Genomic DNA, 18,837 nt, shown 5'->3' on the forward strand with positions numbered 1-18,837 from the left:
TTTGTTAAAGTCTGAAATATAAGCATATTTTGTAGGGTATTTAATATTTTTGACTTCGACAATTCTTTTTGGAGCAATAACTTTCCCCTATTGCCCCAACATTTCGAGACTGGTACATGGTCAATTATCATGGCCCTTAGGCTAACCACCACATGTTTCGCTTGCATGAAGTGCCTAGCTACTTGCTGTTCACTGTCAAATTGTACTCCTGTGCAAGGCTAGCCTTTCCTTAAATTTTCTCTCTGTCTTCCCCACATAATTAAGACCACATGGGCAAGACAGGAGATGGATAACATGGGTTGTAGTGCACGTTCATGCATAGCAAATATTATATCTCTTCCCCATATGGGGGTGTGAGAACATCTCACCTACCGACAGGGATTTGCTAGTCACACATCCCAGTGGTAGCAGCCCTTTTTCTGACTAAGAAAATGTGTGGAATGTATCTTATCCATACCTGTAATGTCCAATTTGACCACTCTATCTTTTAGATTCAATGCTCTTGTGTGACAAAGCATCAATCTAGAACCCTGTAGTGCAGGTAATTCCCTATCAGTATTTATAATGGGTCACCAATTCTTTGGCTTTCTTATTGATCCTTTGGCTACTGGTAGTGTATCTGTTCACCCATGGTATTATTTGTGTAGAGCTATTTCTAACCGTTGTTTTAGATGTTAATGTAGCCTCCCCTGGAATACCCAGAACCTTACTTTTCAATTTCTGTAATTCATGTCTTTTATATCTGCGAGCCACAAATTTCTCAAGCATCACCTGTATAGCAGGTTCAACCTGTGTGGGATCAGATATAATCTGCTGTGCTCTCAAGAATTGAGAATAGGGCAAGTCCTTGCGCAAGGGGATGGGGTAAAAACTATTATATCTTAATAATGCATTTCTGTCAGTGCTTTTGGAAAACAATGTAGTAACTATTTTTGTCATTTTGAATTGAAATATCCACATCCAAAAATTGAATGTTCTCCTAACTTATATTGTAGGTCAATTTGACAGCACTTGAGGAAACATTATGCTGATCTAATAGAACCTGACATTCCATTTCTAAACCTTGCAAAAATATAAGTAAGTCATCTATGTACCTATAGTACAGGGCGATCTCCTTCAATAATCTGCCTTTATTGTACAGTAGATTATATGCCACTTGATTCATAAAGGTGTTGGCATATAATGGGGCCACGTTGGACCCCATTGCACACCCCGCCCTCTGCCGATAGTTTTTACCATCAAAGAGGAAGTAATTTTTTTCTAGTGTTAATAGTAACAACTGCACAAAAAAGTCCACCTGAGGACCATTATAATGAGGATTGTTGGTAATACATTTTTTCACAGCCTCCACACCTGCATCATGGGGATGCCGGTGTGGAGGCTGGTCACATCTGCACTGCACAACAACATATTAATGGGTAAACATGCCCATGGTCTCCAATGCCACCAAAAGAGTTGTAGTATCCTTCAGATAAGAAGATGTTTGCTAAATACAAGAATTCAATAAAGTATCCAAGTAAATTGAAACTGGCTGATATAGGGACCCCCATGCAGATATAATTGGGCATCCCGGAGGGTCCACCAAATGCTTATGAATTTTCGGCAATGTATAATATAAGGAACCACAGGATAAGGTACAATCAAAGACTTTTGTAATTCCTGAGTAATTATTTTTTCTTGAACCGCATTTCCTAATAGTTGAACTAATTTGCATTTATAGGGCACAGTAGCGTCTCTTTGAAGCAGTTCATATGTAGAAACATCCTGCAATTGTCTCAAACATTCCTTCCTATAATCATGAAAGTCCTGCACCACCACAGCTCCCCCTTGACTGCTGAAAGGATAATAATATCTTTCCTTTGGGTCAAGTTATGTAAGGCATCACTCTCTTCCCTGGTTAAATTTTTTTCTAGTGTAACAGCTGGAATCCTGACTGTTACCCTCATCCCCCAAAAGTCGATTATAAGTCTTATTTGCTGCATTTTGTGTCACTGGGTCAAAGCTAGAGCGTGACTAACTTTTTCAACTGTAGGGATATTTGTACATCCATCCCTGTTTGTGTGGCAGACTTGCCGAAGTGATCTTTGAGTTGTAATGTATGATTAAAACGATACCTTGAATTGAATTGAATAAATATTTTCAGTAGGGACAAATGACAACCCTTTTGATAATATGCGTTGCTCCATTTCAGATAAAGGACATGATGAGAGTTTTATTACAAACTCTTCTACCTGTGAGGTGGTGTTTTGTTGAGATTGCCTCTGGTTCTGCCTCACCATCCTCATTGGCCTGTGACAGGACTGTACCTGGTGGAACGGGTTTGTAAGCCTAATTGTCACAGTTGAGGAAGATGGAATGGATTTGGTTTCATTGGCAGAGATGCTGGTACCTCCTACCTCCTTATAACTATAATGTTCTTGTCTTTGTTGTTGAGACATAAATCGGTTGTTATGTACATGGGCATTGCTTAACCAAGGGTACACCCTCCTCTACTCATAGTCAAGCTGGACCTTATGTAGCTTGTTTTTCTTGATGCTGATGAGATCCATTTTGTACAATTCCATTTGTACATTAAGCTTATCACCCCAATTAATTTTGGAATCCTGGGTTAATATGATTTTTTGATCCTTCTCAAACATCCCCAGTTTTTCTTTGATTGAAATCAGCTCCCTTGTAGATTCTCCTATTACAAGTAACAGAAGGTCCATGGAGCACTTGTTTAGAATTGCAATCCATCTTTGACAAAATGCTACATTATATCTCCCTATAGTGGGCATGCTCTTAATTCTAAAGCTATGTGGGAGTTGCTTGTTTTTATAGTAGTCCGAAAGAATAATCCCATGGTACAAATAGTCACACTATTTCTGTTTTAATTTAAGCCATTGACCATAAAGCAGTTCTGCTGTTGGGGCCGGAACATCATCATCTAATCTCTGTGCATATAAAATATTTTCAGCCTCTATATCAGAATAACCGAATTATCACTGGGGATGAGTCAGTGATTATTTTAAAGTATGGAATGATGGAGTGGTAGTTGATAAGGTTGACTCCACCCAAGGCACTACACTAAGGAGACAGTCAGTAGGCTGAACTTATGGGCAGAAAAATTAGTGTATTGAGAACATGATGGCCTGGAAAGAATATGAAAGACCAGGAAAATAAAAAACATGGGTTTTGGCAAGAGAAGGTAATTCAACTAGCACCCAAAAGGTATGAAATGCGTTGGAGCAAAATGATCTGTGAAACAATAATTTACAAGAGGAACCAAGTATGATAGCCACCAGCCTATTGCACAGCAGATCAATGAAACCATGGCCTCTGTTAGCATTAGCATCCAATAACTGACACACTGGACATTCCTGACTATACTTTTTACTGCTGAATGAATGCCGGCCAGGCAAGAAAATTTTTTAACTGAATATGCTGGAGAGTTTTCTCCTTCCTCAAATGGCCACCCTACAGGTATGTATGAGCCGCCTTCAATACCAACTGCTTATGTTTCCGGGAAACCACTAATTGGTCTACTCTCTTACCCTTCAAATATGTTATATATAACATCATTTTTTAATCCAAAGTATGGTACACGTGCTGGTAAAGCCATGATTACTCTACCATTTATCCCTACAACATTTTCAAATGCATTTATGAAGTTCCCAACTTCCTTGCCAATGGGTTTCACTCCCCTCCTTCTGCTCATTGGCCAAGGAGAGTGTTACAACCACCAAATTTTAAGACACAGAGTTTGGCTCTTGGGACACCTCTAATGTGGACAGTCTGCTGTCATCTTGCCTATTTAACCAACTCTTGTAATTATGGGAAATCCTGACCTAGGATCAATGGGTAGAGTGGTCTGGTGGCTACCACCTTCAGAGATCACCATTTTATCACTATCGGGAGGTGCACCTGGTCAGCCCCAGGTGGAACCAGGTTGGCAGAGATGATGGTTAAATTGCTGCCAGTATCCACTAAGACCCAGACCCCCCAGCCTTCCATTCACACCATCAAACAAAACAAGGTGTTTTGTACCAGAGAAGTGCTTCAAGCAGCCATGCTGACCACTGGTCGAGTTGTTTTTCCAGCATTTCAGTCCATCGGCTTGCCCTGCTTTGGGCAGTCCTGGTGCAAATGACCGGGCTCGCCACTGTCAAAACACACAGCTAGAGGTGGGTTGTTGACTTTAATTTCTGAGACCTAGGTTCTAGGCTTGGATACTGGCTGGCACCTCTGCTTGACTTTATTCAACTTCACAAGAGTTGAGTACCATTCAATAACCAATGCTAAGTCCTCAAACATTTTAGGATCAGCCTGTAGGACCCACTGTTGCACCACAAGGTCTAGTACTCACACAGCATGTTCCAGCATGGTCATATGTCACCATATCTACTATATGCTGAGCAGAGTTTTTCTCTAGCTGCATCCAGCTGGTGGACCCTTGGAGGTTTAGAGAAGTTCAGCGGCCATTCCTAAAATTCCAGAGCTTTGCTGAGTATGGCTTTTTTTCAGGCATGGATATGCGTTTGCCTCAGTCACATTTAAATCAAAATATGATCTCTGCGGTTCCCCTGTGAGGCAAGGAGCAAGTATGGCAACCCATTTCTCCTTAGGCCATTTTAAACATGTAGCAGTATACTCAAAGGTGCACAGAAAACCTTCAACATAATGAGATTGAGTAAGTTTCTATAACACCTGTTGCTCATGCCCACCTTTCCTTATTTCAGTTAATTCTGCATGTGATAACTGAATTTGAATTTGTTGCCCAGCAGCCAGAGCCTGCTGCCAGAGTTTGCTGCCCTGCAGTTAGTTCAGCAACACTTTTCAAAAGTCCATTCCACACTGCTTTATCCCTTTATGGACAAACTTAGGAGGCTTTATAAATTCTTTTGCAAGCCAGATTTCCAGCAATCTATATCAGATGGCTTTCCTTTAAACTCCCAGTCCCATACAAAGGAATTATGCAGTTTTATATTGTGCACAATTTGCATATACACATGGACAGATTATCTATGCGAACAACTGCCATTTTATGGCTGGCCTGCCACACACACCTACCCAACTGCTAGTAATGCAACTCACCAAGCCCCACTGCACAGTGGGTAGTGTCCTACTATGCATTTCACTGCCACTGTGGGTGGATCTGGTTACTGTATCTGGGTTCTTGCTGCATAGTAGTATCCAGAAAGGTCCCTGTTTTGGTGCCAATTGTCATAAGAATTGCATAGACTGGGTAAAATCCAGCAGACATTTATTTTCTCACCACAGGCAGGTAAACAGGACAGTGCAGTGTTCATAGGCAAGAGGTTAAAGGCTGGGATACAGAATCTTCCAAACAGCAAAACAGTTCTTGTAGTGGGCTCACAGGTCCAGGATCCCTAACATAGTCACCCCTGGGCCTATAAGCTGGGTGACTAATTGACCACAATAAAAAAGAAAATGGGAGCGCTGGCAGTGGCTGCTGATTTAAAAAATCATTTATATTAATTGCACATATTACAATCTCAAAAACTTATTGTTTAAAATATCAAAATTAATAAAAAATACAGATGGATACAATCAATTAGGCTACTAGTGCCTTACTGTTAAAATGCGAAACCGGTTCCACCATATAACATTAGTACACATCAATATATAAATCACTCCAGAGGCTAGTATAGAGATCTCTTATTTAGACATATATATATATTGGAATATCGGAGCATTAATCGAAAATCATTGGTCACAATTTGCCAGCATAAATTCAATAACTGTCGATATTTCTGTCCACTTATACCCAATTAGTAGAGGGTTAAATGTATAAAGAAAAAGCAGCACAGCTCATTTAGCGCGGATTTGAATGTTAGTATTGCAGTGTTAGTAAATAGGTAGTTCCTAAAATGAGTATATTATCATCCAACCATTTAGGTAGTATATTGTGGCAGTTAACCTCTACCCCAATCCCAGGTGTAATTGGTGATTTATATTGGTAGCGCCAACTTTTTTCTAATTTTGCAGTTGTATTGTATATTCTGGTTGGTGAGGCTGCTTATTTGGAAAATTATGTCTACTCTAAGGTGTCTGCAAGAACGCTTAGAAAGAAGGAATAGGTATGTCCTGATTTGAGTGAAAATGTAGATCGTGAGACATTATGTAATGATTTTAATAAATTGTTTAACAAATTGGAAACATTATGTATGGCAGAAACTAGGCATTGGTGGGACCAAATTACTTTACGTAAATATTTTGATAAGTTTATCCCTAGGAGTTTGAGGATATTCAAATCAGCATCTTTTAGAGATGATGAAGGGTTCCTAAATAATTGGAATAAAATCCTGGATACATGTTCCTTTCAGTTAATGGAGCTATTGATTGACTATAGGGGGGGGGTAAAATCAAGGAATTACAAATAGAGATAGAAAAAACACAAGAACATTTAAAATTATTTGATAATACTATGGAGTTCCAAGAGAAAGATGCTAAGGTTAATAAAAAATATGAGGATTTTGAAAAATCAATTATCCAGGTAAAGGATAAAAAACTAGAAAGAGATAGAAGTGACTACGAAAGGGGTAGAGTTAGAACCTACAATAGAGGAGGGAGGTACCAATCAAGATCAGGTAATCGAAATGTTCAATGGAACCCTATTAGGAATCACATGTCGAGATCTAGAGAAACAGAATCCCCAAGGGATTTTCTCCATAAGAAAGGGAAAAAGTTAAGTGTATCATCACCCACCAATATTATGCATGGGTTCATACACAAAAATAGATATGAATGCCTTGATAAAGAGGAATATACTCCGAAAATGATAGAAAAAGGAGGAGCTAGACCCAAAATAAGAGCACAAACAGATAATGAATCATATACCGATACTCATAATTTTTTAGGCAGAGAACCCATGAGACAGTTCCAATTAAACAGAAACGGAATGGGGTACCACAAAAGAACAAGAGATTTAGAGGATGTAGAGGTGGGAGAATTAGGACGAGGAAAAAGTATAAGAAAGTAATAAATGAGAAAAGTATATTTAATTTATCAAATAGAGTCCTAAGTACACCAGAGAAAGCTTTATTAAGTAAGGGGCTGAAATATGCCCCAGCTAAAAAAACGAATTTATTTACTCTGTTTGTTGATCTGAATAGATTTATTCGAAATTTAAGTAGAAAAATATATTTTGCACTAAAACAAATTAAATATAGAAATGATGAGTCTACTCCAATTATTCTTGATGAAGATGATAGAGATGCCATTGAAATATTGGAGGAGTTGGCCTTAGAGGGTTCTGCTGGAAATATACCTCCAATACCCATTTATGATATCAAGGGGACTTTGGAAAAACCATGTATGTTAAAGAAAAAGTCAGATTTTTATCCTCTGCAATTTAAAGGGCCTTGTGTGGAAGGGTTCTATAGGACCACTATGGATGATTTAAAAAATCTATGTGAAACCATAGAAAAAGCCCCCTTGAAGGATAACCTTACAGTGGAGGAAAGAAGAGCTCTAAAGATACTGATGTCAGATAAAGAAATAACTATTAAAATGGCAGATAAAGGTGGGGGGGTGGTGGCCCAAAATACGTGTGACTATCTGAAGGAAGCAAATATGCAGCTAGGTAACACATTGTTCTATAGAACCCTCACAAATAATCCTACTCAAGAATTTCAGAGTCAACTTAGAATTTTGTTGGATGATGCCTTGGCCGGTGGTACAATATCCAAGGACACTTGGAATTTTTTATATGTTACTCACCCTATTATCCCTGTTTATTATTATTTACCCAAAATTCATAAGTCCCTCACTGCACCTCCTGGGCGTCCCATAATTTCGGGCATAGGGTCCTTAACATCGAACCTTTCACAATTTGTGGATGTTTACTTACAAAGTCACGTGGTCACCCTGAAATCATTTATAAAGGATACTACACAATTTTTAAATATGATTCATAATGTAAATTGGAAAAAAACGTATTACTTCCTTACCTGTGATGTAGAATCATTATATTCCAACATTCCACATATGAAGGGGGTGGAAAAAATTAAGGAACATCTAGATAAAGATGATAATGTGACAGAGGGATTACGTGACTTTGTTGTGGCATTCATAAAATTTATTTTAGAGCACAATTATTTTTTATTTGACACCACATATTACTTACAAACACGGGGGACTGCCATGGGGACCAGGTTCGCACCAAGCTATGCCAACCTCTATATGGGCTCACTAGAGGAGGAGCTTATTTGGGGTGGAGGCTTTGGGGTGAACCTGGTCCTCTATGGCAGATTTATTGATGATTTATTTTTTATTTGTGATGGGGACCTCACATCTATTCACACTTTTATGAATCACTTAAATTAGAATATGTATGGTCTCAAATTTACTAGCACTATAAGTTCTACACATATCCAGTTCTTGGATATTGCACTATCGGCCCTGGGCAGACAAATACACACTGAAACCTTTTTTAAGAAGGAATATGGCAGTAGTCATTTAAAGGCTTGGCGGAACAATATTCCGAAAAGCCAATTTTATCATATTAAAAGAAACTGCTCAAGTGAAATCAGTTATCACGAACAAGTAGATAAGGTTTATGGAGCCTTTGTGGAACAAGGTTATCCTCCTTATATCCTAGAAAAAGCTCTAAGAGAAACCCATAAAAAGAATTGAGAAGATCTCCTAGCTAGTAATAATAATACCAATACAAATAAAAAGAAGACTATAGACAGATGGCAAGAGGAATGGGAAGATTGTTGTCCATTTGTCACACAATACAACACTCATGCTAATGCAATAAAAGAAATTATCAGAAAGAATACAACCATTTTGAAGGTAGATCCAGTTATAGGTCCGATGGTTGGAAGTGGTGTAAAAATTGTTTATAGAAAATCGGAAAGTTTGAAACAAAAATTGGCCCGTAGCATGTACAGAAAGAATGGAAATATGGGAAATAAATATAATGTATATAATAAAACGAAGAAAGGTACTAGCCAGGATTTGGGTATTCATCTTAATTGGTTACCTGATAAACCAGTTGGTTTTTTCAGGTGTGGAAGAGAAAAATGCATGACGTGTAAACATGCAGGACATAGAGAAACGGTCTTTCAATCTAAAAGTACATCAGAACTATTTCATATAGAGTCCTTCCTTAATTGTAATTCCAACTATGTTGTCTACATTATTAGGTGTGGATGTGGTCTTCAGTATGTGGGGCGGACCACACGTATGCTTAATGTTCGATTTTTGGAACATAGGAGAAACATCCTTAAAGGGAACTCAGCACATAGATTGTCTAGACTTGCTTCAGTTTGTGGAGGGAAAGATATTAGTCAAATAAAAGTGGTAGCTATTGAACAAATAAAAAGTACGGATAGAGGGGGGAACAGACTAACTACACTCTGCAAAAGAGAAGCATATTGGATATTTAGACTCAATACGCTGGATACAGATGGTCTAAATGAGACTATCGAACTGAATAATATTTGATATTTGGGCTCTATATGTAGGTGGGTGATAAAAGTCATAGTTGGCTAAGGATGGTAATAATTGATTTTGAATTGCACTGAGATTGTTGTATAGTGTAAAGCCTGGAGGTTTTCTACTAGAATTATTGCACAGTGGTAGTAAATATGTTTCAAGTATTTGAGACACATATAGTTAAGTAGACCGAATGATAGCCATTTAATTATTAACCCTGAGACCCTATATGGTTGGAAACTGAGGGTATTCAATGTTGGGTTGGTGAAATATTGATATATTCCACCAACTGTTTAATACAGATAGTGGTCTAAGGCTGTTTAATATTGTGTAGATATCCTAGCAGAAATAATGACTAAATTGATTTTGTAGTGGGTATCATAAATTAGTTTTCTGTATCCATATTGTTTTGAAGGGACTCTCTACTATGGTTTTTGGTTTCAAGAATTTGTCTCTATATGTATGAAATAACATGGTTTTTAACCCAATCGCTTAGGGATATATTAACGATATTAATATACTATATTGAATAGCACTCAGGTTTCCTCCCATCATCTAGTATTATTCTGATTATTTTATATATTTTTTATTTTTTAATATCATTTTCAGAGTTTTTTAGTTTTTAGGGTTAGGATTATTACTATAAGCTATATGAGCAGGCACCTTGGAGTAGAATATTAGAACTATAAATAGTATAAATAAGTTATGTACGAATATATGGAATATAGGATGTTTATATCACCATATTATGCATATATAAATGTTTATCCCGCTTTCAGAGAAGACTGTGGCATGTTAGCAGTTTATTTTTAAGAGGATTAAAAAGCGACCAATCCGGATACTCTGAGAGGGATATAATGGAGCACTAACAAGCCTAGAGCCATCCTCTGATGAAACCGCCACATCATTGGGTGGAGAAACGCGTCAGTTGACTCGTGGAACGCAGGTGGCACGCATACTGGAAACCGGAAGTTCGCAACCGGAAGTGACGGAGTGGTCACCAGCCAGCGTGTAGCAGCGTGTAACAGCGACGGAAAACAGATTGTTCATACAGCCTACTGGTTCACTGTGAGCGGTTACAAGTGCCAGGATTCAGGAATAAGAGGTCCCTCTGCCTGAGGACACAAAGCACCTCTGGACCACATGGTGCACAAAGTGGTAAAATCTTTGGCTGATATTGTTCTTTATTTGTGAGCGGGTGACCAGTACATAAGCATCCTCCCCCTCGGATTGGGGTAGAGGTTAACTGCCACAATATACTACCTAAATGGTTGGATGATAATATACTCATTTTAGGAACTACCTATTTACTAACACTGCAATACTAACATTCAAATCCGCGCTAAATGAGCTGTGCTGCTTTTTCTTTATACATTTAACCCTCTACTAATTGGGTATAAGTGGACAGAAATATCGACAGTTATTGAATTTATGCTGGCAAATTGTGACCAATGATTTTCGATTAATGCTCCGATATTCCAATATATATATATATATATATATATATATGTGTATATATATATATATATATATATATATGTCTATATAAGAGATCTCTATACTAGCCTCTGGAGTGATTTATATATTGATATGTACTAATGTTATATGGTGGAACCGGTTTCGCTTTTTAACAGTAAGGCACTAGTAGCCTAATTGATTGTATCCATCTGTATTTTTTATTAATTTTGATATTTTAAACAATAAGTTTTTGAGATTGTAATATGTGCAATTAAAATAAATGATTTTTTAAATCAGCAGCCACTGCCAGCACTCCCATTTTTTTTTTTATTGTGTTCCCATTTTAAATAGGTGGACCTCCAGATCCACTGTGTGGGGGCAGCAGGAGTGGTACAAATTTTGGTGTAATTGGTGATTTATATTGGTAGCGCCCACTTTTTTCTCCTTTTGCAGTTGTATTGACTAATTGACCATCAGGATCATTATCCCTGTGAGCAAACAACATTTTTAAAGCTAGCTAACAGGTGCTACTAATCTGCTTAGCTGCAGGTCATCCCTGACCTTAAAGAACACATGGACTGGATCGATGTTAACTGCTGTTCCACATTGAAAGCACTAAAACTTAGGGTAACAAAATTATGAATCTAAACTAGAAATCTTCATGGTCAGTCACCGGGCCAGAGCCCTTTATGTGTGTCAGAACCCTTGTGTTGAGCACTCATCAATATTCAGCTGAGTAGAAATAACACAAGAACAACAGTTCTGTGTTCTAATTTTCTTTAAGATATATTTGTGTGGTATACAGTGGTACAGTTTATAAGATTACTAGAAGCTTAGTGATCTCACAATGTAACATATGTGATTCTGCAAAGTATAAACACTCATTAAGTCTTATCTATATTTAACGGAGTAAAGCACACTTTAAGGAGTTTGCATATTCTATTATCTCTGGTACTTTCCAATCTCTTGAGTCTATGATGGCCACTGAAGCTATTTCAGAATATATATGCTAATGAATAACTTTAAAGGCATACACCAGCTTGTTACAAAATGGAGTCTCGTGTGAGTAGCCTAAGATCTTAATTCCCATCTTTTATTCATAACTTTTCCTAAACTATGTACCTAATCAGGATCATGCTCTTGCTACAATAAGAACATGTGCATACACATATAAGCCCATCTACACAAACTTATAGTAGGATCACCCCCCTGCCTGGGAGCATTGACCCATCCCCTGTAGGGCAAGCCCATGGTCCTCAGTCTCTAATTGTCTTTTATCCTGTCCATCATGTCATAAATATTCAGGGAAATTATGATAGTCTTGCACTGTACACATGTCTGATTGTCACCTTCAGTTAGGCTTTTCCCATAGATGGTGCAGCTTGGAATGTCACTTTGGGCATAGAGCAGCATTTTTCAACCACTGTGCCATGGCACACTAGTGTAACATGGGCGGTTGTCAAGTGTGTTGTGGTGGTCAGCTCAGTGCACTTGTACTGTAGTGTGTGTTATTCCTGTGGAGGCCAATGTAGTGTGTGTTATTCCTGTGGAGGCCAATGTAGTGTGTGTTATTCCTGTGGAGGCCAATGTAGTGTGTGTTATTCCTGTGGAGGCCAATGTATGTGTATATTTTTATGTGGAAGCCAATTGCTAAGTTTTTTCATTGGTCACTCATGCCGTATCGCCGGATGATGTGCCTTGGCAATTTTAAAATCTGAAAATCACTGGCATAGATGTTATAACTTCTTCAGAAAAATAGCAAGTTTTACTGCAATATAATATATTACAAACAAAGCTAAGCCTTTAGCAATAAGTGAAAGGTTTGCAGATATCCATCCACCAAATCCCTTAAACCAATTAGCTGGGTGTAACCAGAAAAACCATCCGTTACCATCCAGATCATACTCTGGATCATTATGCGTTTTCCAAAACTGGTCCTTTAATGCCTTGATTTTTTTCATATGTTCATATATCGGGTCAGAAAAATTATCGGCTATATAATTACAACAGGCCGGTCCCACTATTTGACACATGCCACCCTGAGCTGCCGTGAGATAGTCGAGTACCAGTCTAAACTTTCCCAATTACATTTACTTTGTATTGCAGCTCATTAGCGATTTATTTCAAGCACATCAAATATTTTGCCTGTAACATTATCAAACAATTTGGCTAAAGCTTCTATATTATAAGCATGCTGTACACTGAGTCTGGATGTTGTTAAAGCTAAACCCATTTTTTTTATGATCATGAATATCTAAGCAACTGTCATTACTACCTCTGTTAGTGAGTGTTTCAAATAATACATCTAATAATAAAAATACTAGACAAATATCATATGTTACCCATCTGTAAAAACAGTTTGCAATATAGTGAGATGTAATATGGTGTTTTTTTATTATTTGTTGCAACCAAAATAACCTTCATCACAATACAGTTGTCTCTTAAAATTAACCATATCATCCAATTATAATCTCTTAATAACTATTCTCCAGTTTACAGATGTAATAGATAATAGTCACCCTGTTTTGTGACAGTTATCACAAAGCACTAAATGTAGATAATACACGCATTTCACAATCCCTCCCTATTCCTGGGGATATTGAAGGGTCAGCTAGTGAAAGCTCAAATCATTTAACCATTCATGAGCTTGAAAATGGTTGGCTTTCATATAAACTGCCTAAACATTATGAAGAATGAGTAGTAGCCTTAGAAATTATATAGGTAAATATAAGTATTCTACTAGGCAACTCCATCTTTAGGTGTTGCCTATTGGGATCAAGCTCCCAAAAGTTTAACTTTCCAGAGCTTGGTACATATGGGGAATGTGGCCAGACCTTAGAAAACTGCAGTTTTTGCAAGTATGACCGCATTTTAGCATTATTACTTCCCGCCCAATCCTTTTATCTATTAATGTATTCATTTAACTCTCAATATATTTCACATTTTTCAAACAATCCTGAAATCTGACTAAGGAACTGTAAAACACAGAACAAAAACAAGTGATACATTTGTATTAACTAAAATCAGAAACCTAATGTAAACCACAATAATATGAGAGCATTAATATTGCATGCAAATAATTGACTTAAAATAAAATAAAAAATGATAATGAATTATTGAGGGGCTTAAGGAAAATGAGGAGAAAATTGCTGATAGGAGAAATATTTATTTATACATAAGGCACTTAGTAGAACAAGTAAAAAATACACAACAGTGTGCAAATTAAGCCTACATAATTATATATAACAGCTTTTTATAAAACAAATACATACTGTATTTTGCAACTGTTTACAGAAAAAATGTAGGGGTCTAATAAAAATTAAAAAAAAAGAATAAATAACAATAAAAATCTTTATTGTCGGGACAGACAAAACACTAAAGGACTGTCCCGGTTATCTCTTTCAATGAAGAGGTGATGTCTTTTGCATTCACACTTACATTACTGGTGCCGATGTCTGACCTGCGCAGTCCAACCGCATGAAGCTACAATCTGCCCAGTGGAATGAGGGAGAAAGCTGGAAGAGATCATTTCCTTCCTGCTTTTCTCCTTGACTGGCTGCTGGTACATACACAGAACACCATCCTCAACAAATGGCATCATGTTTTTAACAATAGTGTTGAAATTGCCTAATAATGCTTCTATTTAAATTGTGGACGTGCTTGGTGCTCATTATCACATTTCTAAATAGAGAGGGCGCTTTACTCCAGCTAATAAGCAGGAGAAAAGCTCTATCACTTTTATAAATAGACCCCTTAATCATTCACATCTGCCATTGCTCTACTAGAGCTTACAATCTATTTTCTCTATTAAACAGAAACACACATGAGCAATACAGCTTATTTGACAGAAGCCAAATTATCTAGAAAAAGCCACAGGGGAGGGGACATATCAGGCATTAGGCACAGTAATGCTTAGTACTCTACCACATAATTATCTTGTCCTAATAGTGATTCTTAGGGGTACATTTACTCTGGGACTCACTATAAAAGGGGCGGCTGTCGATGCTGATCGACAGCTCGCCCCATTTTGTAGGCGTGGCGGGGGGTGGCTGAGCAAACGGAGGCATTCCTGCAGGAACGCCTGCCATTTGTGGGTGGCCCTACTGACATCACTAGTGATGTCAGTAGGTGGACTTCCTGCTCTAATAGTGCAGAAAGTCCACTGGGGCTTGCGGCAACGAGATCCTGCGGCAACGAGATCCTACGGCAACGAGATCCTACGGCAAGGGTCTTGACCATCGCGACCATCATCATGGCCGCTCGCATAAGCTGTGGGTGGTAACTCACAGCTATGCGAGCGGCCAAGAGGCCGCAACAAAAAAAAGCACACGCCCTGATTCAGAGCGAGAACACGCTTTTTGCGAGCGGCTCTGAATCAGGCCATGAGTTTTAGAAGTGATGTTGCCCATAGCAACCAATCAGATTCTACTTAATATTTAACTAGCACCTTCCAGAAGATAATAGCTTTAATCTGGTTGCTATGGGCAACATCTCTTCTAAAACTCACTTCTAAAAACTCTAAAAATGTACCCCTTAATGTAACATTGATTGTAATCCATTAAAACCCTAAGGTATACAGTATATTGTTATGGACACAGCTGTATAGCATACAGTATTACTGTATTTTATTACTATTAACCCTGCATCCACCACCAGCAAGGATGTGGGAAATAGCCCAGGGGTTTCAGCACAGAGCTGGCTTTTCCTCGGTAAGGGAGACCACATTTTATCTTTGGGATCTTCACTTCCTCTAGTCCTGGGTAATGTCATTGCAGGGGAGCCCATTTGGTGTGTTTCTTTGCTAAGGTATAAACTCCATGGCTGGTTCATTCTGGTTCTTGTTATTTTCCAGTTACAGCCCAGACTGAGGGGTTCAGGGCTGGATACTGAATTGGCAGGGGTGACCACACACATTATTTTATGTTAACCATTTTTAACATTCTAACCTAACATAGAGATCTGTGCAGCATATTGGAGCCAGGTTTGCCATAAGATCTTGCTATGGTATAGTGTTTTAAAATCTGATGGGTAATGACATTGGATTTCGGGTGAGTTAGTTTTGGCTATCAATGTCAGATTGCAGTCTAAAAAAAACAGGAATTACTATGCACTGGTTTTGACTATCATTTGCAACCCAACATCAACACCCATCGGATTTCAAAAGACACTCAAAACTGATGCACAGTAAATGCTGTTTTTTCTTAGACTGCGATCAGACGTCGATACTTAAAACCGATGATTAGTTAACTTACCGCAGTGTGTATTATGCTGGGCATACACTATACAATTATATGTCAGATATCTGTCCAATCTGTCTGGTTGGAATGAAGACCTGGTAATGTATGGGAGCAAATGACAGTAGATCATATGGTTTTAAATACTGGAAAACAGACAAAAAAAACTATTGTTAAAATTGTGTGTTTTAATTAATTTGTCTGAACGACCGTTTTTGTCTGTTTTCCAGTGTTTGTGAGCAAATAGTCTATTATCATTTGATCCCATACATTACCAGATTTTCATTTTAACCATCCAGATTGGACAGATATCTGACAGATTGTATAGTAATGTTATGGACCCATTTGATGTGGTTGCTTTGATGTGGTGTATTGACTCAATAGTTTGGTTAAATATGCTCTAAAGACCTCAATTATATTCCATGTTATTTCCAGAGTTTATTTTAGCTGTTTTGACTATCAGCATTCTTATTGCTTAAAGTGAACACCAGCATCTTCTTTTTAGTGAAATGTAACATTTAAGATACTGCTCTAAGAATTTGACCCTTTCTGTCTTTCCTTTTGTGGATAATTTGCTAAAGAAGATCGTAGATCAATGCCCAAATAACTGACCTCTGTGACTGTTTATGCTTCATGTTTTAACATCATACTAATGGAATGGCCACCAGACAGTACAGGAAAGATTCTTAACAGTCTTAATACTTACTAGGAAAAATATCTACCCGCTGGAGTATGTGTAGGGGCTTCATTTAATGATACAGATACATTGCTAGTATCTTTTATCTTTATCTGCTGGATGAAAGATGGATCAGATTATTGAACATTAAGGGCCTGAACCACCATTATCACACCAGAAAAAATTGTCCAGAGGACCACAACTCAATTGCAAGCACAAATGGAAACAAGCTCAAAAGGAGGAGATTGGAGGCAAGTACATAATTTCTCCATGTCCTTCATCCCACCAATCAGAACATGTCTTCTGCTGTGTCACCCACTGTGTTTTAGCCATATCCTCTGGTATGACCCAATACTTCCTCATATTTTCCACTGGCAGAGTACTATTTTCTCCCACCCTCTGTGTCCATTGACATTGTCACCCTCTCCATGTTTCTACAACTTCACTGCCTGGGTATCAATCCAGACGCTGTTCTCTTTCTTCTCCCACATTCAGTCCAACTCACATTTCTGCCTTTTCCACCTTCGGAACATTTCTAGGATCAGTCCCTTCATCATACTAGAAGTCACCAACACTCTCATCCCCATCATTTATTGTCTAGATTATAACCATTTATTACCTTCTTATGTCAAGCTCTTCCTCCTCTCCTCAGTCAACAATACCTGGAATTCTGCTGTCCATCTCATTTTCCTTTCACTTTCTCTTCTACCCCCTATGCAATTTAATACACTGGTAGCCAAACCTCTCCAAATCAAATGCAAACTTCTCTTTCTCGCCTATGAAGCTCTCATCTTCTCCATACATCTCCAGAATCATATCTACTCACACTACTGCCCACCCACTTAGCTCTGGAGTTTCCCAATGACCCCCTCCATTTATCCACCCTGACCTTTTTAGGTTCACCCATACCAACCCCATAATTTGGAGTTTGGAGCCTCCCATGCCCAATCGGACTTGCCTGTAAGATCTCTACATTTAAATGTGCCCTGAAACTCACTTCCTTATTCAAGCTTACCACTTTTCTTCCTAAGTGACCAACCTCTGCTTTCCAACATCTTTTCTCCCCACTACCCACAGTAATGGTGTCTACTCTGTTGATTTTAAAATGAACCTCTATATACCCCTGCCTGTGCCTTCTAAAATCCTTCCTATAAACCTCTAAGGATGACGCTAATTTGTGTACGCAGTCATATAATAAATAGAGACTCCAGACTCAGAACATGTGGTTCCAAAGCACTAAGTATTATTCAAGTAAAAGTACAGTCAGTTACATGCTATGATCTGTATACAATAAGCGCAAATAAATACAATGAGAGAGACAGAGAGAGAGACAGGGAGAGAGGCACACACACACAGAGAGAGAGGCACACACAGAGAGAGGCACGCACACAGAGAGAGAGGCACACTTTAGGCACAAAAGGAAATTATACAGACCCTAAGTACAGTATACATACGCTGCGCCTCCGGACACGGAGATAGGCATCAGTAAGAGACCCTCAGTTCATATTGTATTCAGCATGGACTAAAAAACCAGTATCCGGGCACACATATTTATCCCCCGCAGACTAAAACAGGACAATGGGGAAGTTTCTTGCTGATGTCATTGGTTCCCAGAGGAGAAGCATATGTTACAGCACTTTTAACAGGCTGGTTCAAATAGACTCTCCCTGCCTCTAACAGCAGGGGAATCTTTCTAGTAACGCCCCCTGTAACATTCTAACATTTAAACATTTTTGTTGCTTGTAAGTTCTGCGATCCATAACTTGAGTTTGCATGATGCGATCTCTCCACCAATAACACCGGGATGCTGTAAAAAGCGTACGCATCAGAACAAAACCAAACACAACTTGCTTATCATGTATAATACCTTAATTATCAAATACCTTTATTTCTCAGCATTTAAACTACCTAAACCAACTTAAATCATACATTTTGATGCTTATTGAACCTTATGAGTGAATATGAAATGTGTGGGTATTCAGGGTTTGATATAAAGACATATTCCTGTGTCCAAAGGAAAGATAC

The 18,837-nt window shown here is 38.2% G+C and overlaps 1 pseudogene; it reads right to left on the reverse strand.

Annotated features, from left to right (window-relative positions):
• Positions 1-2,489: 2,489 nt before the first annotated feature.
• LOC148436136 (embryonic protein UVS.2-like) overlaps positions 2,490-18,837 on the reverse strand; it is a 42,813-nt pseudogene continuing 26,465 nt past the window's right edge.

The sequence above is a fragment of the Taudactylus pleione genome, unplaced genomic scaffold, assembly GCF_031769625.1.
Source record: "Taudactylus pleione unplaced genomic scaffold, aTauple2 ptg001956l, whole genome shotgun sequence".
In the NCBI taxonomy this organism is placed as follows: domain Eukaryota; kingdom Metazoa; phylum Chordata; class Amphibia; order Anura; family Myobatrachidae; genus Taudactylus; species Taudactylus pleione.